The 25,768-nt window shown below is 39.3% G+C and overlaps 2 pseudogenes; one reads left to right on the top strand and one right to left on the bottom strand.

Annotated features, from left to right (window-relative positions):
- Positions 1–7,558: 7,558 nt before the first annotated feature.
- On the bottom strand, positions 7,559–7,714 carry LOC123840742 (large ribosomal subunit protein eL39-like; annotated as a pseudogene).
- Positions 7,715–22,920: 15,206 nt separating this feature from the next.
- On the top strand, positions 22,921–25,447 carry LOC123848402 (melanoma-associated antigen 10-like; annotated as a pseudogene).
- The last annotated feature ends 321 nt before the right edge of the window (positions 25,448–25,768 follow it).

The raw sequence follows: 25,768 nt of genomic DNA, 5'->3' as shown, positions 1-25,768 counted from the left end.
ATTTGTTGAGGGCCTACAATAGTCCCAGTCACTATGCTTTGGGGGGAAGGGAGACAAGCACCTCAATGCAAAGTGCAAATTAGAGAAAATAGAATACGCAAGTTTTGGGAAATGCCAGGTGAACCTAAGTTTTGGCTTCTTACACCTGCTATAAGGATAATTTGCTCCCAATGTTTACTATAAACTGAGAATTATTTATGAAAGTAATAAGAAAAGAAAGTATTCGTAAGGATTATGAAATATTCAGCCACTTGTGAATAGTCAAACTTCACCTCTGAATGTCCTGGACTTTCAAAAATAGAAGGATAGAGAGAGTTGTAGGGAGTGCCTCAAAGAGGTTAGACTTATATAAACCGAAAGCAAAATATCATAAATCCACCTCAAATCTGTTCCTAACTTAATGCTACAATAGAGGGTGGACAAAGAACTACAACTCTGTTACGAGATGGATCGTAAGTAAATGGCTGTGCTTTGGCAAATAGAAAGCACCTTTGGAAGGTATGAAAGTAAAGATCTTGCTTTCAGTAAAAGATCAGGTAAAGGAAATCTAGAAAGAGGCAAGGCCAAGATGGGGTCAGAGGAAGGTGTTGATAACTTGGAAAATTTTTTTCGACTCTTTATCTACACAACCAATACAATAAAGCTGGGTTTAAGGAAGAGCTGGCTAGAATAAGTAAATGTTTGTGTGAGGATTGTGGGTGCGTGTACAAAGCAGAGACAAGCAGTTGTCATTAGTGTCAAACTCCATACAGGTATATAATCTATCTGAATCTTCTCAAGAGCATGTCAAGGAATCAAATAAACCGCAACATACAGATTGTTCAAGGGCTCAGCCATCATTTATTGACTGATACTCGGTTTGGCAGAATGGACCAAAGGGTTGACTATTTCATATAGCCATCACGGAGGTAAGGCTGATTTAAGTTAATTATATGTTTCTTTTTTTCTCTTGTTAATTGACTTTCTTTTTTTACTGTTTTATTACAATATAATTTATGTACCGAAAAGCTTGCATACAATAAGTGGATACCTCACTTATTTTTCACAAAATAAATCTACCCATATGACCAACAAACAGATCAGAACACAGAATATTACCAGCTCCCCAGAAGCCCTCTCACTGCCTTCCCAAGTGTTAATTAAACTGCTTTAACTGTGTTTGACTACCTGTCTTCTATTTCAGAAGTTCACCAGAACTCTGAGAAGGAAAGAAGGACATGTCGACACACCAATATTGCAGGAGCAGAATCACCTGGGGGGAACCTCTGTGTCATTCATTTCCAAATGCTAAAACAGAAACCAAATATATTTGGGGGGTTTACAGTAAAGTGGGCTCAGATCCTTGTATTGCAAATGGCAAATGGTAGTCTTGAAAATATTCCTATCTAAGCGCTATGTCACAAGCACTCTATGAAGGCACAAACACGAGTTGTGTCTTTCCACAATGTCGGCTTTATTAAATCATAAAGCAGAGTTAACATAATCATAAAGCAGTTTCCGGATTGCAAACTCAATGACATTTCACTGTGCATTTAACTTGTCTTCATATATGTCATACAAAGCAAAGCATAACACAAAGTCACACAACAAATATAACAAGGTGTTAAGAAGTTAATGAACCAAATGCCAAGTTGGTCTGTGAGTGTGTAGTTGCGATGAGGCCTCAGTCTGGCCCAGGTCAGCTCTCAGGGTGTGTTGCTTATCATGTTCAAGCAGGGAAGGCTCTTTGTTCTATTCAGAGATCAATTGGGCAGAGCCTTTGGCTACAGTGCCTTTCTGGTATGGTCAGATGTGAAAGGGTAGCATCTGGGGAGTCTGACTTGCTACAAAAGTACTCCCTTTTAAAAGTTTAAGCAGTCTTGGGCCTTTGCTAGCCTCTTCTGGTTCTGCTGGTTATCAATTCTGGATGTCGTCAGCCAGCGCTGGTTTCAGCAATATCTGGTTTTAGCTGTAATGTTTGGCTGCTTATGTCATAGCTTGGCATGAGTCACTGCTTGACATGAGTCACTCCATTTTTTCTTTTTTTAAAAGATTTTATTTATTTATTTGAGAGAGAGAGAGAGTGCACAGGGGGAGAAGCAGACTCCTCACTGAGCAGAGAGCCCAACATGGGGCTTGATTCCAGGACCCTGAGATCATGCCCTGAGTCGAAGGCAGACGCTTAACCGACTGAGCCACCCAGGGGCCCCATAAGTCACTCCATCTTCTTCTCTACAGCCTACTCAAAATTTCTACAGAAACCTATGAGGGGGTTAAGGGGCAATTTCCAACCTTGACTTACTAGAAAAAAATGACTCCAAAGAGAAAGAAATATGTTTAGAGCACTTCAAATTGATGAACCTTGCTAGAAAGACATAAAATGTTGCTTACCCCTAATTACAATGCCCTCTCTTTCATAAAGGTTTTCCTCTGTCCCTGTGGGAATGTTGAGCTCTTTTCTGTCAGGACCACACATTGTGTCCCACACTTTTATCCTGATGTGCACCACATTCTGCCACTTGTAGTATTATCATTTCTCTCTTTGTCTCACCTTCTGCACAAGAGGGTGAGGGATTTGAAGGCAAGCACAGTGTCTCAATTACATTTGCTTCTGGTCCCTTTGGTGCCTAGCTCAGTGGCCCTTCTCCACTACCCCACATATGTGTACAAAAGTGTGTACACACGGGTACATACTACAAGTAGCTTGGATCTCAGTAGTAATTATTAGCTTCGTTAAACTCATACCATTTTGGTTTGGCAAATGCATTTCATGACACCTATTCTGTTAGCATCCACATTTATTATTTATTTCCCCTTCCCCAACCAATTTCTTAGAATTTAAAATCTTTTGTATAAATTTCAGTTGGGACACAACTTCCAGAGCCATATAAACTATGAATCTACACAAGCAATACAATAAAGCTGGGCATAAGGAAGAATCTCCTTAAAAAAAAAATCATACTAGCTTTCGATCTGTTGTTTTAGAGTCAGAAAGTCCCATTTCAAGTTTCAGGATGAATTAAGTATAAAAGACGAGATGTTTTTAAACTGCACACCGTTCAATATGACACAGCTAAGAGAGATCGAATATATTTCCTGTACTCAGGATGTCTTAATATTATCTCCTATTCATAATCTTTTCCAGATTTTTAAGACACTTCATCAATAGGTAAACCATTGAAGTTTTAACTAATTCTGACATTTAAGATTTAACTGTTAATAAAGAATGTTTGAAAGATATCAACAAATTTAAAATTATGAATAATTCAATAGCAATTAAAATTAAAGTAAGGGGGTTATAGCTATTTTGGTTTTCCTCCCATTTCTATTACTTTTAAATTTGGAATCTCTTTTCTCTCTCTCTGACTCATCAACATAAAAACCAGTTTACGTTTGTTTCAAGTTAGACTATTGGTTATGCTTTTTTATATATGTTTTATATATTTCCACTACATTTGTAGGGGCCAAGGGCAGGCTGCACCAACATGGGCCACTTTAACATGAAGATTATTTTGAGTTAAAAACAATCCAAACCCAGCAGATGCAGAACAAACTTTACCTCCTGCTCAACTGTCTGCCAATATCAGAAAAAGAGCTATTAACAGAGATTTCTTTTTACCTAAGAACCTTATCTGCATAACAGGGCAACCTTTGTTTTCCAAACATTGCCTCTCTTCTTTCTGCTAATGGTCTTCCTCCCTTTGTATCCTCAGGACTCCATCCCTCTCCATAGCTAGCTCAGGATATCTCATAAGCCTCATATTGCCTGACTATATTTAGAATTTCATGTCTAAAACTAAATTTGATTTTCTCCTATTAATTTATCTCTTATCAATTTGATTCTGAGTCCAGCTAAAAGGGTCTTGAGGGGTAAAGTAAATTTCTTCCTTCTCAACAATGTGCGTCAAACTTCAACACTTTTGAGTTTTGCAATTTTTAAAATAATGACAAGAAGGAACAGAAATTGCCAATCAGATATATATTTTAATTGTCCTTTATTTCTAAGAGCCAGATGAGGTATATTTTATCAATAGCATGTCAAAGTCATAGTCATATCTTTCATAAATCCATTCCTTAAGTTGGTCAATTAATGAAGGAGTAACTCAACAATCATTTACTGAGTTCATATCTTATGCCAAACATTGTCATTGGCAACTATGATCAAATACAACCACAGCCCTAGAGAATTTTACAATGTTGTAGGGAACACTTAAAAGGAAACAGATAATTTAAAAATGGTAGTAAGAGGTACAGAGTATAACCAGGTACAATGCAAGCATGGCTTAGAAAGGTGACAGTGAGCAAAATCTTGGGAGATTAGGAGAGTTTTCCCGAGAAAGTAACTACAACTTGTTCAAACTCTAGGAGCAAGTCTGCTCCCACCCCCCACATAAACAAAAGTATCCCAAGACCTACAAAAGGAAGTAAGAATATTTTGAATCTGTCATGGGCTTAGTCTTAGAGCTCACAGAACAAAGACCTTCAAATTGAGGAGAAAAAGTTCTTAAAGAGCTGTGAAAGGTGGTTAATCTGCTAATTACCATTTCAAAGGAGAGTGATAGAGGGGATAGCACACTCAAGATCTTTGAATGCCAGAGCTTCAAATACTGCTTAGCTGGCTCTTCATCCATTCTTCTTGTGGCTGCTCAGAGGTCCAACTTCCCTCCTCTATTTTACTTTCTATCCATTCTTTAATTTTTGTCCTTGCTGCTTTTCTTTTTATACAGGCCCTAAGAGATAATTTACATTTATTTTTAGTTATTCGTTGAATTTTCTAATTGTTAGCTATGCCGAAAAAATATCAATTGAGTTGATGAGAACCTTCCTTGAGAGGAGACTGACCACAAGAGACTCTGGAGTAGGGATTGAAATTGAATGTTGTTAAGAAAAATAATATTCATGACACTTGTTATGTAAAGTAAACTTTCTTCAGGACTATCGCAATAAGTGTAGGGACTACTCCAATGGGGTTTTGTAGTAAGGGAGAGTGATTGGACTCAATTTCAAATACAACAAAGAAAAGTGGGAATTATAGACAAGGAGCCGGTGGGGGTGGGGAGAGATATCATAAGATGGAAAATTATTAAGAGGAAACATTAGGGGAAAGGGCAGGAGGAGGTTCTGGCTAAACTGATGTAACAGGATTCTTGCTGAAGGCCGGCCAGGGTGATCAGATATCACCTGGGGGATGGTGGCTAAACTAATTCAGGCAAGATTCTTGCTAAAATTGGGCTCTCAAGGACATGACCAAGGATGGGGCCTAGTTGAAAAATAGCTCAGAAGAACCTGACTGGAGTTGGGTCAAGAACAGAATCTTTGTCAGTCTATCCTCTGGTTCAAGGAAAGAAGAGACATTCTTCTTTTCTTTGAACACTATAAGTCCATTTCTCATTTGAGTGGCTTTTTGTTCATTAAGTACTAGCTGAACCATCTGTTGGGATTTGGTAGTAGAGGATATTTGCTGGATGGTGCTAGCAGTCAGTCATTTAAAGAGGGGAATCTTTATGAAAATAAAGAAAAACAAAGATTAATAGTTGGAAACCCAGTTCCTGAGTCCAGAGGGCAGCCAGTCAAGATTTCTAAATGTTGGGTTCAAAGATAGCAGTGGTAATATGATGAATTTTCTGGTTTGCAATTTGAATTGTCTTGGTGATGATGGCATCTGGTGTCCTAGTGAACTTTCTGAGTGGCTCACACAGCAGCAGGTTTGAAGATTGTTCATACATGATCTGTTGTGACTATTTCTTTGAAGTTTATATTAAGTTCAGTTCTAGCTTGCAGTGCTTCAGGAAAAGGGGAATATTAATTCTCAGTGATGACCAGACAAGACTGGGAGAAAAATTGGAAATGTCTATTTGGACAGCTATAGCCAGATACTGGAGGAAATGAGAACTGAGACTCCACAGGATATACTATAGTTTTTTACTCTAACATAAATTTCTAAAATCACCCTCATGTTGATTCTTGTTTACAAAACAAGTCTGGTCTTATTAGATCTGGTCTTATTATTTACATAAGTGAAGCAGGAATGATAATTGACCACGTAGGCCTTTTTGAGTTTGATTTGCTGGAATCTGACAATAAGGAATCTCAGATTAGACTTTTAAAAGCCTCCTGAGGCTAAGGGGGCACCTGGGTGGCTCAGTCAGTTAAGCATCTGACTCTTCATTTCAGCTCAGGTCATGATCTCTGGATAGGTCCGAGCCTGGAGTTGGGCTCTGTGCTCAGCGGGGAGTCCGCTTGAGATTCTCTCTCTCTCTCCCTCCCCTTCTCTCTCTCTCTAAAATAAATAAATAAATCTTAAAAAAAAAAAAAAAAAAGCCTCCTGAGGCTAGGAAACCAAGCCAAGCACTTGTCATCAGACCTCACTAGTAGCACCTATAGATTTGGTTGAATTCCTTGCTTCTTCAGATACCCAAGATATCTCAGGTGTCCTGGGTCTGCCAGGAAGTGATCTTCCTTACTCACCTATAAGGCTGGGAACTTTGTAATTCAGATACCAGGCTGGTTTTCCCAGAAGGGCTTAGTAGGCACTGGCTCCATGAAGTCAACCTTAGTTCCTTAAACCAGATTCTATGTACATCATTTTCAAATATGACATATAAATACAACATTACATAACCAAGTATATGCAGGTTCCAACCAGTATGAGCTATTACAAGGAGAATAGATTCTTTTTGAACTTATGCAAATAATTATATTGTCATGAAAGTTAGAATATTCAATAAGACTTTTTGAATTCTGGAGGTATTTTGCAGGAAGAAAAAAGAAATGTTTCATATCTGTTTACAAAATATAATCTGTTAAATAGATAGCTAAAGAAAAAAGAAAAAGGGTTCCTTAAATCTGGAAAATAAAACATTAAAGAACTAGCAATGTTCCAAACAAAAACTATAATCATCTTTTATCAGGTCATTCAGTCCCATGTAACTAACTCTTGTTCTGATTGATCTTGGGCTAGCAGTCTCAGGAACCCATAAGCTTCTCCACTAGAGTTCTGTAAATCCCTAAGCCAGCGGTATAAAGTTATTAAAGCAAGGCCATCATGAGGCATTCTGGCCTGCAGCAGATTGCAAATGTTTTCAGAGAAAAAACAGTAAAACAACAACTGTGAATGACAAAAGACAAAATGGTCATGGTTAAAGATTTGATGAGAGTTCATTTAACAAGGGAATTCGGTTATTTCTGTGGCATGCAACATTTAAAATGGTAATTAGAATTATGACTAACAATGTTGAACCAAGACATATCCTGAGCAGCAAGAATATTGACAAATATCTATGAACTTATACGATTTCTGCAATATTTATGTTAATAACATTTACTCATACAAATGTAACCTGGGGAAGATTACACATCCCTTTTTATTTGGCAACAGCTTTTTAGGCAGTTCAACATATCAAGTAAAATGAAATTTTTTTCAAACAAAAGTTCTCACATATTTATTACTGAACCAACCAGCTAGTGCAGAAGCATAGCAACAGAAAAATAATTTTCCCAATAAAATATGTCTGATTGTTCAGGTAGTAGTGATGTTTACATAGTGATACGAATATGTGTGCCATCTCCTACGTGATTCCTATAGATCCAGCTTGGTTCTTGTCTAGTGTCTCCTCTTGGAATTGTATTTGATTTTATTACCAGTTTTCATCTGAATCCGCTGGGGAATGGGAGGATTCTGCTTTAGTTTCTTCTCCAGAAATTACTTGATCCTGAAAGTCTTGTGAGAGGACATGGTGAGGAACAATGAACTGCACACACCACAATGGTGGAGAAAAGGATAGAGCTAAAATTATTATTATTATTATTATTTTTTAAAGATTTTATTTATTTGACAGAGAGAGACACAGCGAGAGAGGGAACACAAGCAGGGGGAGAGGGAGAGGGAGAAGCAGGCCTCCCCTCGAGCAGGGAGCCTGATGTGGGGCTCGATCCCAGGACGCTGGGATCACGACCTGAGCCGAAGGCAGACGCTTAATGACTGAGCCACCCAGGCGCCCCAAGCTAAAATTATTATTATTATTATTATTTTTAAAGATTTTATTTATTTATTTATTTGACAGAGAGAGACACAGCGAGAGAGGGAACACAAGCAGGGGGAGCAGGAGAGGGAGAAGCAGGCTTTCCACTGAGCAGGGAGCCTAATGCGGGGCTCGATCCCAGGACCCTGGGATCATGACCTGAGCTGAAGGCAGACGCTTAACCACTGAGCCACCCAGGCGCCCCAAAGCTAAAATTATTTTTAATGTTTTTCTTTACAAGTTGAAAGAACAAATCCTTTGAGATTTTTCAGGACCCTGTGAGAAATCTCAAGGTCAGTTATAGAACAGAAAGATTTCATTTAAGATTTAATTTGGGGGATATAAAATTGACAAAAATGTCAAAAAACATTAGCTCATTTAAAAGTGAGAAGTCTTGGTTCATTTACATAATCAAGGATATGGTGAAGATTTACATAAAGCACAAGAAATTATTCAAATAAGATACAAAAGCTTTGTTTCCTAGAGAGGTTACTTCAAAGGTAAAGAAAAACCTTTTAGAATGTCTTATTAAGAACAGACCAATGGGGTGCCTGGGTGGCTCAGTTGTTAAGCATCTGCCTTCGGCTCAGGTCATGATCCCAGGGTCCCCGGATAGTGCCCCGCATCGGGCTCCCTGCTCAGCGGGAAGCCTGCTTCTCCCTCTCCCACTCCCCCTGCTTGTGTTCCCTCTCAAGCTGTGTCTCTCTCTGTCAAATAAATAAATAGAATCTTTAAAAAAAAAAAAAGAACAGACCAATAATCTAAGAAAATTTTGTAGTTTTAACTAATAGATAATTGAATTCTAGATTTGTACCAGAGTACTTTTGATATTAAGACTTATTTTTTAAATCCTTATAAATAAATCCATTCAATCTTACCAGCTTGACCACACATCATATTCCTTTTATACAAAATTTCTACAACTTTCTATACCCATTCAGATTTGTCCTATATTTTTCATCTTTCTCAATCTGAAACAACCAGACAACTTACTTTAGTTTAAAGTTGTTCTCTTTTTTTCCCTTAATAAAAACACATCCTTTATACCCTGGATGCTTTTCCTGGTCAAAAACACATCCTACTTTCCTTACATACTTTCATACAAAGTTGTTTTTCATCATCCTTATTATTTTTAGCAGTTTTAATTATATCTATCCATTATGAATTTAACCATTAGTAACCTTTCTTCTATAGAGAAAACTAGAAAGTAAACAATTGTGAACTGTCTCACATGCAAGCAACCTGTAGCAAGCTAGCAAATTTTGTGAATATAATATCTCACAGTTTTTACAGGTACAGTTGACCCTTGAATAACATGGGTTTGAACTCTGTGGTCCACTTAAATGCATATTTTTCCTGATAAATACATTACAGTACTGTAAATGTATTTTCTCTTCCTTTCGATTTTCTTAACATCTTCTTTTGATTACTTTAGTGTAAGAATACAACATATAATACACATAACATGCCAAATATGTGTTAATCGACTATCTATGTTATCAGTAAGGCTTCCAGTAATAGTAGGCTATTAGTAAGGTTTTGAGGGGGGGTCAAAAGTTATATGCAGATTTTTGACTGTGTGGGGGTTGGCACCCCTTAACCCCTATGTTGTTCAAGGGTCAACTCTATATTCTTCCTCATGGTACAAATTCTGAATGTGGCAAAGAGAACATATTTCTTAAAAGACCCAAATATATTTAGCTTCCATATACCTTATAAAAATAAGATGCCAGAAGTATAAAACTTAAACTTATGCTTAATGTTTCAGTACTTTGTCTTACTTAGAAAGAATCTAGATATTTAATAAATATCTGTTCCTTGTTTTAGCATAGCTCTAAGGTTTCAAGTTACCAGAAAGATTTTGGGAACAATTTTCAGGCAGACATACTATCACACTAAACAAGGCTAGCTATCATCCCAAGCTACCTCCTTATTGACTACTTTTAGAGTACATGCATGTTAGTCAAGTAGCACAAGAACAAAAACTTAAACAAAGTTAAATGCATTTTTTTGTTTGTTTTACTGCTGTTTTTGTTATGCATGAAGTAATGGGTATCGAGCAATTCATTTTTTTTCAAGCAATTGATTTTTACTGCATTTTACATGTACATTTTTTCCTTGGGTTGAATTTGCAATTTCATAATCTTAAACATACGGTAAATGTAATAAGAGCTTATTTGGCTCGTAAGCTCAAATAGGATAAAAATGTATGTTCATATGATACTTAATGTTGATGACTCATAAGCCATAGCTTTAAAAAAATTAAATCCACAAGTCTTCATTGCCAAAGATTTACCCAAGTCATGTGAATTTGAGAAGTATTTGGGTTAATTTCTCTATTTCTGGGAGTTTCCAGAAAATGTAACTTATATAAGCGCTCATTTATCTCTAAACCAATTTGAATAGAACTCCTTTAAGGGATTTTATGTATTAATTCACTAATACTGTCTAGAGGTAAGAAAATATCACATATGCATAACACACAGAGAGATACATAATCACATGAACCAGACACAGAGTATAACTTTCTACCCTAAAGTTTTAGTACACTTTTGCTTCATATTTTTAATTTAAGGGAAGATTGAAGGTGGTAAAAAGATAAACGAAGAGCAGAGGTGATGATGGGAAAGGGGAGACTTTAGCGGAGCCAGATTGGAGAGATCTTCATTTTCCCAAAGAGTTCATTGAAGTTCCAAGCATTCTCCTTGGTAAAATCATACCAACGAGAAGGACAAAATTTGTGGGTTGTATAGCCAGTTCAGGAAAGGGGTTTCAGTCAACTGAAAAGTTCTCATGGGAGTAGCAGGATCAAATAGAGAGAACAGTGAGGTCTCACAAAGAGCCAGGAAAAATTTTCCAGTCCAGAAATTGGAAAGTGAAACCACATGCAAGATAAAGAACCAGGAAAAATCACCAAGTCCAGGAAGTTAAGGGGTAATCCCCACTCAAGATAGAAAGTCAGGAAGAAAAGAATTCCAACTGAGCAGATACTTTTCAAAAAGGAAGCCTGAGCCTCCGACCCAGGTTCTGCTTGTCTGGAGTTTTATTCAATAACCTTAACCATAAAATATTTTGAAAGATTGAAATTCATCCTCAAAGTACATATATTTTATCTTATTAGAAATTTTTGTGAAGGTGGTGCAAAATTTGAAGGGAATTCCAAATATGGAATTCAAAATAGAACTCTAAATCCTATCTTTGTAATACAAGATCTTTTTATAATATATATCTCTCTAGTTCACTTCCCCTGTCAAGAGTCTCTGGGGTCTTCCTATCACAATTGCAATATAAATGCAAACTCCTTCCACATTCTACAAGTGACTGTGCTTGCCTCCTGAATCCTCTCCTCCCACTCTCTCCCTATCGCTTGCTCCTCTAGTCATGTAAGAGTTCTTAGAGCTCCTTGAACTTGTCAAGCTTGTTCCTGCCTCGGGGTTTTTATCCTTCTTCTCTGAGCCTAAAATGCTCTTTCCCCAGACTTCAGATGGCTCTTTTCCCCATTATTCAAGTCTCTGCTCTATGTTGCCCTCAGGCCCCACCCTCATCCTCTATTTACTTACCTTGGTTTTCTTCATAATACTTAAACTCTGAACTTATCTGGCTTGTGAATTAATTGTATCACTCTCCATTATAATGTATAGTCGAAAAGTGTTGGGAGATTTTTCACTACTGTGTCCCGAGCACTTAGAACAGAATCTGGCACATAGCACATTCTTAGCATATATATTTTGAAAAGAAATACATGGTTACTGAATGATTATACACTTAGTGACTACTGCATTAAGTTAGAAGAATTAATTCTAGTGAGAGGATTAATTATCCATTTTGAGTGATAGTGATACTTCATGCATTCAAATACTTAAGCTTTCTCAGGGAAGCATATATGCTAGCCTGGATATTTTCTGGTAATATTACTTAATAGAGAATAAGAAACAATAGCATTTAAGTCCATTGTCATCAGAAAATATCAAAATATATGAAGCTTTTTTTTTGTAAGATTAAAGAATTCACATTTACAACTGAGATGGATTATTTGATGTTTCTTAAGTAAAGGCTCAAGTTTGTCTAAGGTTGAAAAAGATTAGTTTATATCATTCTAGAGAACAACTATTTGCTCAAATTCACACAGGATTATAATTAAAGGTCACAGGAAAGCTCATGTTGTTTTACTTCTGATTGAAATGAGGGAAATGTCTTAAATTAGGTGCTCTTCTCATATAATTAACAATCTCTAAAACCTCATTTCTTACAAGCAATCCATTTCATAAATTCCTTTTTTATATTTTATATTTTTATTGTATTTACATATACAAATGTATTTTTTACATAAATGTATTATCTGAGGTCATACTCACATGTACTGTATTGTCATTTTCTTCTTTATATTGTTTAGCTTCTCCTTCCCCCCACTCAAACAGCTCCTGCTTTGCAACTCATGTTAGCAAATGTGGCTGTGTATGTATTTATATATTTATGTTACACATATATACACATGCACACACACACACATACACGACCCTGTGCATATCATATTCAAATAGCAGAAAAACAAAGACAAGGTGACAAAAGAGCCTGAAGAAAAGAAACTTTACCTATAAATAAATAGGGATAACATTTATAGTGAATTTTTTGTCAGTGACCATACAGGCAAACAAACAAACAAACAAACAAACAAACAAAAAAACCCAGCATATTTAAAGCGTTGAGAAGAATAAAAAACCCACCATCCTAGAAACCAGCAAAATTCTCTTTTAAAAATAAAGCAGAAATAAAAACTTTCTCAAATGAACAGAATTCCTGGAAGAAATAAGCCAGTATAGCATGGCCCCAGGATACAAGGTTAATCTACAAAAAGGTCAATTGCTTTCTTACATACCAGCAATAAACATTGGGATTTAAACTAAAACAAAACAAAACACCTTGGAAACAGCACTAAAAGTGAAATAAATCTACAGGATTAGTATGTGTGAAACTACAAAACTTCTTTATAGAAGAATTTTAAAGAAGATTTAAATAAACAAATGGAGACATATTCCATGTTCATGGATTGGATGACCCAATATTGTTAGTATGTCATTTCTTCCAAATCTATCTATAAATTCAACACAATTCTAATCAAAATCCTGGCAAGCTATTTCCTAGATATCGACAAACTGATTCTGGAGTTTACATGGAAAGGCAAACAATTAGAATAGTCAACATAATATTGAAGGAAAAGAACACAGTTAGAAGGTCACGTTACCCAATTTTAAGACTTACTACAAAGCTGCCATAGTAAAGACAACTTGGTATTGATGAAAGAAAAGACACGTAGATCTATAGAACAAAATAGAGCCAAGAAATATATCACAAAAATATGATCAAATGATTTTCAACAAAGATGCAATGGAGAAAGTATAGTCTTTTCAACAAACGGTAACTGAGCAATTAGACATCCATATCCAAAAAGATGAACTTAGAACCTTACACCATTTGCAAAAATTAACTCAAAATGAATTATAGCACCTAATGTAAAATGCAAGACTAAAAATTTCTAGAAGGAAACATTGGAGGAAATCTACATTACCTTGTGTTTGGCATTGAATTTTTAGATGCAATATGAAAAGCACAAGCCATGAGAAAAATTTTGATGTTGGACTTTATTAAATATAAAAACCACTTCTTTGTGAAAGATAATGTTAGGAGAAGGAGAAGACAAGTCACTAACTTGGAGAAAATACTGATAAAACACAGCTGATCAAGGATTTTTATCTAAAATATACACAGAACTCCTAAATTCAACAAAAAGAAAACAACATAATTAAAAATGTTGGGGTGCCTGGGTGGCTCAGTCGGTTAAGCGTCTGACTTTGGCTCAGGTCTTGATCCCAGAGCATCAGGTTCCCTGCTCAGGGAGTATGCTTCTCCCTCTCCCTCTGCCCCTTACCACCCACCCCCTGCTTGTGCTCTCTCTCTTAAATAAATAAATAAAATTTAAGAAAAAAATGTGTAGAAGATTTGAATGGACACCACAACAAAGAAGATATACAGATAAAAAATAAGTGTATGAAAAGGTGGCTCAATACCATTATCATTAGGGAATTTTAAATTAATATAATGATGAGACACCACTATATACCTATTAGAATGGCTAAAATTCAAAACACTGACAAAACCAATTGCTTGCAAGGATTCAGAGTAACTAGAACTTTCATTCTTTGCTTGTGGGAATGCAAGATGGTACAGCCATTTTGAAAGACAGTTTGTGTTTCTTACAAAGCTGAACATAGTCTTATCACACAATCAAGCCTTCATGTTCCTAGGTATTTACCCAGTTGACTTGAAAATTTAGGCCCACAAAAATCCTGCACATGAATATTTATAGCAGCTCTATTCATAGTCACCAAAAACTAGATGGGACCCAGATGCCCTTCAATAGGTGAATGGTTAAACAAACTGTTGTCCATTCATGCAATGGAATATTATTCGTCAATAAAAAGGAATGAGATATTAATTTAGGCAAAGACATGCATAAATCCTAAATGCCTATTACAAAGTAAAGAAGCCAGTCTGATTAGGTTAGATATGGTATGATTCCATTTATATAATATTTTTGAAAAGAGAAAACTATAGAGACAGTAAAGTGACAAATGATTGCTAGGTGCTTGGGGAGGAAGGTTGAATACATCAAATATAGGGCATTTACTGGGGTGGTGAAACTATTGTGTATGAAATTATAATGGTGGATACGTGACACCTTACACTGTTGTCAAAAGCCATCGACCTCGCGAGCATAAAGAATGAAAAATTAATGCTTACAAATAAAAAGATAAATAGGAGGTTGGGGGATGTCAGGACAGAATGAAAATTATGAAAACAACAACCCATATGTATTACAAATGTATGAAACAACTTAACTCAAGGGTATGGAGTTGAAAGGTGTTGACCTAAGTATATCTGAATAGGAGTCGGGTTTGTAAGACCAAAGCCAAAGGACCTATATAAAAAGCATTGCATTCTAGTTGTTACTAAAGTTGTTTCCCACATGTATTTATTCATATGTATTTATTAATAATTTATTTATTACATGTGCTTATTAGCAATTCTGAAACCATTATACATGTATAACTGTAATTGAAAAATTAATTAAAGGTATGGTGAATGGTGAGAGCCAGGTTTCTCACTGTTGGAGTAAAATGTTACAGACAAAAAAGGTTGAGAGGCTAGAATGATTCTTATGGCCATGGATTCAAGTTGCAGAAATCAATATGAACTCATGTTTAGCTTAACAGAAACACATACAATTACATATATAAATATTTATAGATATATGTATATATACAGGTTGACATACACACATATATTTTTTTGCTCTACCAGCTGAGAGGGCCTAGAAGAAATGGCTCTCTGGTAGTGATGGGCATACCTAATGACCAGATTTAGGTTTCTTTTTTTTTTTAAAGATGTCTTTTTCTATTTGAGAGAGAGAGTGAACGAGAGAGACAGAGAGAGCAGGAGAAATGGAGGGGCAGAGGGACAGGGAGAAGCAGACTCCCCTTCTGATCAGGGAGCTGGGCACGGGGTTTGATCCCAGGATTCTGGGATCATGACCCAAGCTGAAGGCAGATGCTTAACTGACTGAGCCACCCAGGTACCCCCAGATTTAGGTTTCTGAGATCAAACTCCAAAAAAAAAAAAAAGGAACCTGCGCTCTGTGAGGAAATGGGTGACTCGAAGACTGGGTCAAGAAATATACAAGATGAGCTTGGACTATCTTGTAGTGGAAGAAAGTAAGGGAGTTCTCAATTCTTCATTCTATAATAATCGATTATAATCTAATATCACTTTATTTAATTCAGCTTTGGCTGAAACAATTTGAGCACACATATATCTCCTCAAGGAGGTGGAGTATAACTCCCTACTTAAGTATGGGCTGTGCATAGAGAGTTCTTTCCAAAGAATACAGCATTAAAGTGGGGAAAAAAGAGTAACTTTACAATGGAGAAACTTAACAAATGCTGTCTCAGGTCATCATTATCAACATCAATAGTGATAAGTTATGTTGACAGAGTTATTTAAAAAAGCCACTTTTGATCAAGTCCCAAAAGTTCATTTATGCTTTTGTTTCACCAGCCTTTGGAGATGTATCTTGAAAGAAGTTGCTGTGGCCGATGTCAAAGAGGTTCCTGCTTATGTTCTCCTCTAGGATTTTGACGGATTCCTGTCTCACATTGAAGTCTTTCACCCATTTTGAGTTTATCTTTGTGTATGGTGTTAGAGAATGGTCGAGTTTCATTCTTCTGTATATAGCCGTCCAATTTTCCCAGCACCATTTATTAAAAAGACTGTCTTTTTTCCATTGCATATTTTTTCCTGCTTTGTTGAAGATTATTTGACCATAGAGTTGAGGGTCCATATCTGGGTTCTCTATCCTGTTCCATTGGTCTATATGTCTGTTTTTGTGCCAGTACCATGCTGTCTTGGTGATCACTGCTTGTAATATAGCTTGAAATCAGGCAACGTGATGCCCCCAGCTTTGTTTTTCTTTTTCAACCTTTCCTTGGCAATGCGGGGTCTTTTCTGATTCCATACAAATTTTAGGATTGTTTGTTCCAGCACTTTGAAAAATGTCATTGGAATTTTGATTGGGATGGTGTTGAAGGTATAGATTTCTCTGGGTAGCACAGACATTTTAACAATGCTTATTCTTCCGATCCATGAGCATGGAATGTTTTTCCATCTTTTTGTGTCTTCTTCAACTTCTTTCATGAGGGTTCTGTAGTTCCTAGAGTATAGATCCAAAGGGCTGGTATCCAAGATCTATAAAGAACTTCTCAAACTCAACACCCAAAAAACAAGTAAGTCAAAAAATGGGCAGAAGACATGAAGAGACACTTCTCCAAAGAAGGCATACAAATGGCTAACAGACACATGAAAAAATGTTCATCTTCATTAGCCATCAGGGAAATCCAAATCAAAACCACACTGAGATACCACCTTACACCAGTTAGAATGGCCAAAATGGACAGCGAAAGAAACAACAAATGTTGGAGAGGTTGTGGAAAAAGGGGAACCCTCTTATACTGTTGGTGGGAATGCAAGTTGGTACAGCCACTTTGGAAAACAGTGTGGAGATTCCTCAAAAATTTAAAAATAGAGCTACCCTATGACCCAGCAATTGCACTCCTGGGTATTAACCCCAAAGACACAGATGTAGTGAAAAGAAGAACCATATACACCCCAATGTTCATAGCAGCAATGTCTGCAATAGCCAAACTGTGGAAAGAGCCGAGATGCCCTTCAATAGATGAATGGATAAAGAAGATGTGGTCCATATATACAATGGAATATTACTCAGCCATCTGAAAGGATGAATACCCAACTTTTACATCAACATGGATGGGACTGGAGGAGATTATGCTAAGTGAAATAAGTCAAGCAGAGAAAGTCAATTATCATATGGTTTCACTTATTTGTAGAATATAAGGAATAGCATGGAGGACATTAGGAGAAGGAAGGGAAAAATGAAGGGGGGGAAATCAGAGGGAGAGACGAACCATGAGAGACTATGGACTCCAGGAAACAAACTGAGGGTTTCAGAGGGGAGGGGGTGGGGGGGCTGGATTAGCCCAGTGATGAGTATTAAGGAGGGCATGTATTACAATGAGCACTGGGTGTTATATGCAAATAATGAATCATGGAACACTACATCAAAAACTAATGATGTAATGTATGGTGACTAACATAACATAACATAACATAATAAAATAAAATAAAATAAAATAAAATAAAATAAAATAAAATAAAATAAGAAAGGCACTTTTAAAAAAATAGAAAAAATATAATCTACAGATTGAGAGAAAATATTTGTAAATCTCCTACATAGTAAAGGATTCATCTCACATAAATATAACACTCTGAAAATAATACCTCTTCTGGAATCTCAGGATTCCTGAATTTTGCTGAGGGTCCTGTTGAGCTTAAGAACAGCTGGAAGGATGTACACAGAGCAGAATTGGGGACAGTTCTTGTATAAGCAACTACCCATGTGTTGGTGACATGACCAAGATGGCACACTTCCTCCTGTGGGGCACCTCAGCTTGACCATGTGGCCCCCTTTTATGAGTGACATCTATTCTCATTCAAGAACCAACTGTCAGATTGACACCTTTCCACGTATGAGTCTTAAATTCCATTTTGATGCTGAAGAGACTTTATTAAGGCAATTCTAGGACAGATATGTGGTTGTTCATGTGCTGGAAGAGACCTTCCCACTCTAATCACTGGAAGTTCCTCACCTACTGTGGAATTAGCTCAGCTTTCTGTCCTCTCACCACTCAGAGCACCCTTGACCTCAGCAAGGTGAAAGTCCTTTCCCTTGCTCCACAAAATGCCCTAAGCCCTAGTACAAGGGGGTCCACAGGAGGGTCTTTTTGATAAACAACAGGATCTGACAGACACCATCACTTGAGCAAGTAGGGGGAGAGGCCAAGATACCCAAGGTCCTCCCTCCTGCAGAAGCTTACATCCATGTGGGGAGAGAGGGAGGCCTTTGCTCCCATCACATGTGGACAACATGGCACTGGTGCTAAGTCAGTGAAGTCTTCCTGGGTCGATTCATGGTGTCTGTAGTCAACCCAACATCAACTGGTCATAATTTTCTGGAATAGTTCTGTCCAGATTATATTTCTTGGATATGAGTACTCCAGAAGTTAGTGGGGAGTCTGATAGCAGTAGGAGGTGGAATGAAGTAATCATTGGCCCCAGGAATGTTCTCCTAAGCCACCACTAATTTCCAGATCTTGCTCTTTGAAAGTGAGGGCCCATGAAAGTAGTAAGGTCATCTATGGCTGACATAAGAGGGCAGAAGGAGCTGCCATTTCCTTTCCTTCTCCCTTTCCTTCTGTTACTGACTTTACCTCATCCCCAGTCTCCTTCAGTCCTTACCCTTAAGCCTTACCTTTGCCCTAATGGACCCACACTGCTGTCTCTAAACAATAGACTATACAAAGGTTCAATTTGTTCTCCTGTATACTCTTACATATGTTTGAAAGTGTTCATAATAAGCTTTAAGGCAGGTCTTTAATCTTTGTGTCACTGCTTTTTGTGTCTAGTGTGAAGGAGGATTCCAGTTGCATTTGGTTTTCTATATGGACACTCAGTTATTTCAATGCAATTTATTAAAATTAAAAATCTATTAAAAGACTATAGTCTTTGTACTGCTCTGTGGTTGCAACTTTTTCATAAATTAAGGGTATGTGTGTGTGTGTTTGTGTGTGTGTGTGTTTTCCAGGACTTACGATTCAGTTTCATTGGTCTCCTTGTTGGTGTCTGCACCCAAACCATAAGCTTTGTTACTGGAGCTTGCTTGTACTTCTTACCAGCTAGCAGAGTAATTGCTCTTATCTTCTAGTTTTCTCAAGAATATCTTGACTTGTTTGGCCATTTATTTGTACGCCTTTATATTTTAGAATCATCCATGGTATCATGTACACACATATTCACATATGAAGCCCTTTCCTGTTTTTAAATATGGGGTTGCAGTTAATCTGCATTTTCTTTTTTTTGTGAGAAGCAAAATGTTTACAGTATTAAACCCTTACATCTGTGAATGTATTTTATTTAATATATAGGGGGATTTATGAATATATCTAAACAACATTTTTATATTTTTAAATACTTTTTTCTGTAAAGCTCTTAATTTTTTAAGTTAAATATAGTCTAAGATACTTGGTGTTTTGGTATTATAGATTACAAGTTATATTTTGTTTACTTTCATTTTCACACATTTGTTTCTGGCAGAAAACAAAGTTCATTTTTTGGTATATTGATCTTACACTTAGCAAACTTATATACATGTTTATGGGTTGAATAGCTTAGCTTTCTTTTTTTTTCATTTTGGATTTTCCTCATACACAGTCTAATCATCTGTTTATCGTGAAAGCTTTATTTCTTACTTTCTGATCCCTTTCCCTTTTGTTACTTCTGCTTCGCATCATTGCACTGCTGCTACCTCCATTACAGTATTGAATAGAAATGGTGATAGTGGGAACCCTAGTTTAGTTCCCAAGTTCAAAGTAAAAGCTTTCAAATCTCCCTCAAAAAGTATGATGTTGGCTATAGGTTTTTTTTTTTTTTTAAGATTTTTTTTTATTTATTTATTTGAGAGAGAGAGTGAGAGAGAGAGAGCACAAGAGGGGGGAACGGGAGAGGGAGAAGCAGACTTCCTGCCGAGCAGGGAGCCTGATGCGGGACTCGATCCAAGGACTCCAGGATCATGACCTGAGCCGAAGGCAGTCGTTTAACCAACTGAGCCACCCAGGTGCCCGGCTATAGGTTTTTCATACATATACTTTATCTAGTTTGCTAACATATTTTTAAGTTTTTAAAGGTTCATTTTAGAATAGTTTTAGATTTACAGGAAAATTGCAACAATAGTGAAGAAATTTCACATATGTCCCAATCTCAGTTCTTCATATTGACATCTTGCATTAGTGTAGTACATTTGTTACAACTGATGAACCAATACTGATACGTAATTATTTACAAAAGTCCATACTTTATTCAGATTTCCTTATGTTTCATCACTTTTCTTTTTTTCTGTTCAGCATCCCCTCCAGGACACCCTCTTACTTTCACTGACCATATCTCTTTAAACTCCTCTTGGCTGTGCCAATTTCTGAGAGTTCCTTGTTTTTGATAACCTTGACAGTTTTTAGGAATATGGGTCAGGTATTCTGTAGAATGTCCCTCAATTAGGATTTGTCTGATAGTTTCCTCAACATTAGACATGGATTATGATTTTTGGGAGGATGATGAATGAGGTGAAGGGCCATTCTTGTCACATCATATCCATGGTGCACACCATCAACATGGTTTATCAGTAATGGTGTTAGCTTGATGAGGGAGCATTTCTCAGGTTTTCCCATAGTAAATTAATCCCTTTTTACCTGCATCACACTGTAATCTTTGGAAGAATAGGGGATCCCCATGATGGGCCAGTCATCAAGATTAGGGCTCTGAAGGGTGACTGCAGAAAACCCCACCCCACATAGAGGAGGCCCCACACAATCCAGCTCTCCACACCTTCAGCCATGGTGATGAATGATAGGTCTTCTCCCAGTTGGGGGATCAAAGAGGGATGAGGGACTTGTTCAGAGGGGACTGGCTTGAGGTTGGGAAAGTGAGGAACCTAGGCCCTGCTAGAAGTCACCAAGAAGACTCTGTGCAAGGACTGAGTGGACTTCCCACCTCAGATAGAGGAGGATCCACAAGCACCTGCTCATGCTGTCAGCCCTGGGAGGCCCTGGGCAGGGCTGATAGACAGAAGTTCCTGACTCCTTCACTTCCTCTTTGGGAGTCTCAGGAAAGAGGCAACTTTGGCCTGAGGGAGACATCTTCATGCCAGCAGAGATAGAAGGTTCAGGCCCTGTCTGGAGTAAACATAAAAACCTTGAGGGTAACTCAGAGTATTTACCAACCTAGAACACAGAGGGGCCCACAGAATCCACACCTGTCTTTACTGTCAGCTCTAGGATGCTTGGGTAGAGGTAACTAGCTCTAGTGTATCCTGGCTTCCATCTCGGTTCCTGACCTTCATCTTAGGAGTCTGAGAGAAGCACAGCTTCATTTTGGGAGTGGGGTTGCTGAGTCAGGTCAGCAAAGGTAAGGATTCTGAGGAATGGGTAAAGGGACCTCTTGCCACATAGAGGGTAACACAGTCCTTTCTTCCTCCTGCAGTCAGTCTTGAAAGTCCTAGAGAGGGTCCCTGAATACATTTCTTGTCTTCCACTTTGGGAGTCTGAGAGATGTGAGGCATTCTTTGAATGGTGCCTCATCAGATTAAGCAGAGTAAGGAGTTGCAGTTGCATATAGATGGCTATGTGAAGACCTAAAGGAAGGACAGAGGAAATCTTTCACCTCACAGAAACTTGCTCTAGGGTCATCTCTGAGAAGACTTGTGCATGGATTTCAGGCAGAAGACACCTCTTTCATAATTCTGACACCAATTTCTTGTGAAAGCAGGGACAGAGAAGGTGTGGCTCCCCTTCATATGGGGTAGAAGTTCCCCTAAATCCTCCCTCATAGCTCTCACCTTGACAAAGGAGATGAGTGGCTTGGCCTGAGGGACACATCCTTACCTCGGCAGAGGGAGGAATGCAGACCTTGCCAGGAGGAAATATGGTGACCTTGAGGATGTGTAATGGGACTTCCCATTGCAAACAGAGGGGCCCCACAGAAACCTGGCCCTGCACCTGCTGTCAGCCATGTTAGGACCTATGGTGGCCAGATGTGGTGTTCTCTCACTTCTATCAGTGGCGAGTAGTATCTTAGAGAGCTAAGGCTTTGACTGAAAGGGCAACATTAAAGTCAGTAGAGAGTGGTGTGGCTGAGGCCTTGCCAGGTTTGGATATTAGTATCTTTTTTTTTTTTATTTTTATTTATTTTTGAGAGAGAGAGAATGAGAGGGGTGAGGGTCAGAGGGAGAAGCAGACTCCCCGCCGAGCAGGGAGCCGGACGCGGGACTCGACCCCGGGACTCCAGGATCGCGACCCGAGCCGAAGGCAGTCACCCAACCAACTGAGCCACCCAGGCACCCCTGGATATTAGTATCTTGAGGGAGGATGGGTACTCTACTGTAGAACAAAGGAAGGCCTCACACAATCCAGTCCTGCCTCCCAGTGTTAGCTCTAATAGGCCCTGGGACATGGTAGCCATAAGCAGCAGCATCTGATTTCCCCTAGGGCATCCAGGAGAGGCGAGGACCTTGGTCTGAGGGGGCAGAATCAGGTCAGTAGAGGGAGGAGGCGCAAGCTCAACAAGGAGTCAAGGTACAGACTCTGAGTAAGGACTGATAGAACCCACCACCCAGGAGTGATGGGCCTCAGCCTCACCATGCCCATGTTGACAGCTCTCAGAGACCCTGAGACAATGTATAAGCATGTGGTGGACCCTCACTGCTGCCAGATTGTCTCTAGGAAGTGAATACCTTGGTCTGAGGAGGCCACTCTTGGGTAAGCAGGGAAAGGGGGCCCAGACAGTGCCAGTATTCAAGGTGAGGACTCTTGAGAGAGGACTCTTGAGAGAGGACTCAGGGGAATGCTCAACACAGAAGGCTGCCAGGCACTGCCATGCCCCTGCTGTTAGCCTGGAGATGGTCTAGGGAGGAATATCAGGCAGATTCACTCCTTACCTCTTCATGCATCACATGGACATGGAAATCTTGGCCTGAGACTACTTCCATTAAAGAGAGAGCTCAGGCCCAGATGGGGCAAATATGTACACCTTGAAGGGGACTAAGGGCACCTGCCATCCTAGAACACAACGGGCCCCATGAAATCTAACTTGCTCTCAGCCTGGGAAGTTAAGGCAGACTTAGCCATGTGTTATGGGGGTGAATTTTCCACTCTTCCATCTGATTGAAGGGGTTGTCAGAGAAGTGAGGATCTTATTCTGAAGTGGCCCAGCTCAGTACACAAGAGAAGGGTCCCAGGCCCTACCAGGCATCAAGCTGATGATTAAGAGGGAAGATTTAAGGGACATTCTACCCCATATAGAGGGAGACCAAGGACTGCTTTGTCCCTTTCAGCCTTGTGAGGCCCCAGGCAGGGAGGCTGGATGTGGTGTATCTGGACTTCCATCTTGGGAGGCTGAGAGTGGTGAGGTTCTCTCAGAGGGGCGTGACCTCAGGTTAGCAGAGGGAGGAGTTTCAGGCCCAATCAGGCATCAAGAAGAGGACTCTGAGGGAGGGCAGAGGGGATCTCCCACCCTAAAGTGTATTCTCAGAAACCCATTCTGACTTTCAGTCCTAGGAATCCCCAGGCAGGGCCTTCAGGCAGATAATCCCACTTTATTACATCCTCTTTGGGGTCTCAGGGAAATGGGGATCTTGGCTTGAGGGTACCTCCCATACTAGAACACAGGAGGCTCTGCTTGTCATCTATATCCTGAGGTGCCCCCTCAATTCCTCTTACAAGGGCTCCAGGAACTGGGTGATGAGGGCCTTGTTCTAAAGCATGTGTCCTCAGGTCAGCAGAACAGAAGGGGCCCACTCAGTGCCAGGATTCAGTGCCACATTCAGTGTCTACTAAGGTATCTACCCATGCCAGAACAGAGGGAAGCCTACAGTGCCTGATCCCATCTGCCTACAGTCAACCCAAGAATCCTAGGCTTTCTGGTTGGTTACAGCCTGGGAAACTCTCTTACATCCTCTGATATGATCTTAAGGGACAAAGTGACTCAAAGTCCAGAAGGCCTTTGGGGTCCTAGAGCACCCCCTAAAGAGGAAACCTGTAAGTCAGTCTTTGTCCAGAGCTGCCAAAGTGCATTTCTCCACTGAGGCTGCTGACCCTCTCCCTCTCTCCTCCAGACCTGTGGTACCCCATCTCCAACCATCCTGCTCAAACTTCTACTTGCTGCTGCCAATAAGAGTCATCGTGCCTCACTCTCCAAAGTGTCTACGCCAGACTTTCAGGCCCAAAGTGAGATACAGGGCCTGGCAGTAGTACACGTGTTCACAGCTGAAGCCAATGAGGAGACTTCCTCTATTTCCAGTTGCTCTTTCAACTTCTCTTACCCCTCCACCTCCACCTCCCCACCTTCCTCGCCTGTGATCCCAGTCTCCCTAGAGGAGGAGGAGGAAGAGGAACCTGCTGCAACACTCAGTCCTCCCTAGAGTCCTCAGAGCTGCTCCTTCTCTGCATCATGGAGCACATCAGAAGGAGTCTCCAACAGCCAAGAAGAAGAGGATACAAGTTCCCCACAGACATCAGCAGACACTGAATCTTTGCCCAGAGACCCACTAGATGAGAAGGTGGCTGATTTGGTGCATTTCATGGTCCTCAAGTATTGATTGAAGGAGCCCATCACAAAGGCAGAAATGCTGAAGGTTGTCATCAAAAGGTACAAGAAACAACTCCCTGTGATCTTCAAGAAAGTGTCTAAGTGTTTGGAGGTGATCTCTGGCATTGATGTGAAGGAAGTGGACCCCACCACCCACTCCTATGTCAACTCCCTGGACCTCACCCGTGATGAGATGCTTAGCGACAACCAGAGCATGCCTAAAAATGGTCTCCTGATAATCATCCTGGGTGTGATCTTCATAGGGCAATTGTGCCCCTGATGAAGACATCTGGGATTTCCTGAATATGATGGGAGTGTATGCTGGGAGGGATCATTTCATTTATGGGGAGCCCAGGAAGCTCATCACCAGAGATTGGGTGCAGGAGAATTATCAGGAGTACCGGCAGGTGCCTAACAGTGATCCTCCACACTATGAATTTCTGTGGGACCCCAGGGCTCATGCTAAAACCAGCAAGATGAAAGTTCTGGAATTTTTGGCCAAGGTTAAAGGGACCGACCCTACTTCCTTCTCATGCTGGTATGAGGAGGCTTTAAGAGATGAGGAAGGGAGGGCCCAGGCCAGAAATGGCTCCATGGATAATACTACTGCCATGTTCCTTGCATGACATTGGTCAGCAGCTTTTCCTGTCCCAACTGAAGAGTGAGGCTGAATCATCACTCTGTGTTTGAGGAGGGCAGTCTTGGCTCTAAGTAGAGGAGAGTCAAGGTCAGGCTGGGGAGAACACAGCGTACAACTTTGTGTTCCCATTCCATATGAGTGACTTGGAAGTTTATCTTTTTTTTTCTTTTGGTATTTTTCAAATGTCCCTTTTAATGGAAGGTTTAATTCCCTAAAGGCTCTAAGTTTAGAATGACATTGGTAATGTTTTTATTGCTGTTTTTCCGGTTTAAAAATAAGAGTTTCAATATTTTGCAAAAATTTGGGA

The sequence above is a fragment of the Mirounga angustirostris genome, unplaced genomic scaffold, assembly GCF_029215605.1.
Source record: "Mirounga angustirostris isolate CCGP_5_RB_7025 unplaced genomic scaffold, mMirAng1.0.hap1 SCAF_11, whole genome shotgun sequence".
Taxonomy (NCBI): Eukaryota; Metazoa; Chordata; class Mammalia; order Carnivora; family Phocidae; genus Mirounga; species Mirounga angustirostris.
The sequence above is the reverse complement of the archived record's forward strand: the minus strand, read 5'-3'. Positions and strand labels throughout refer to the sequence as shown.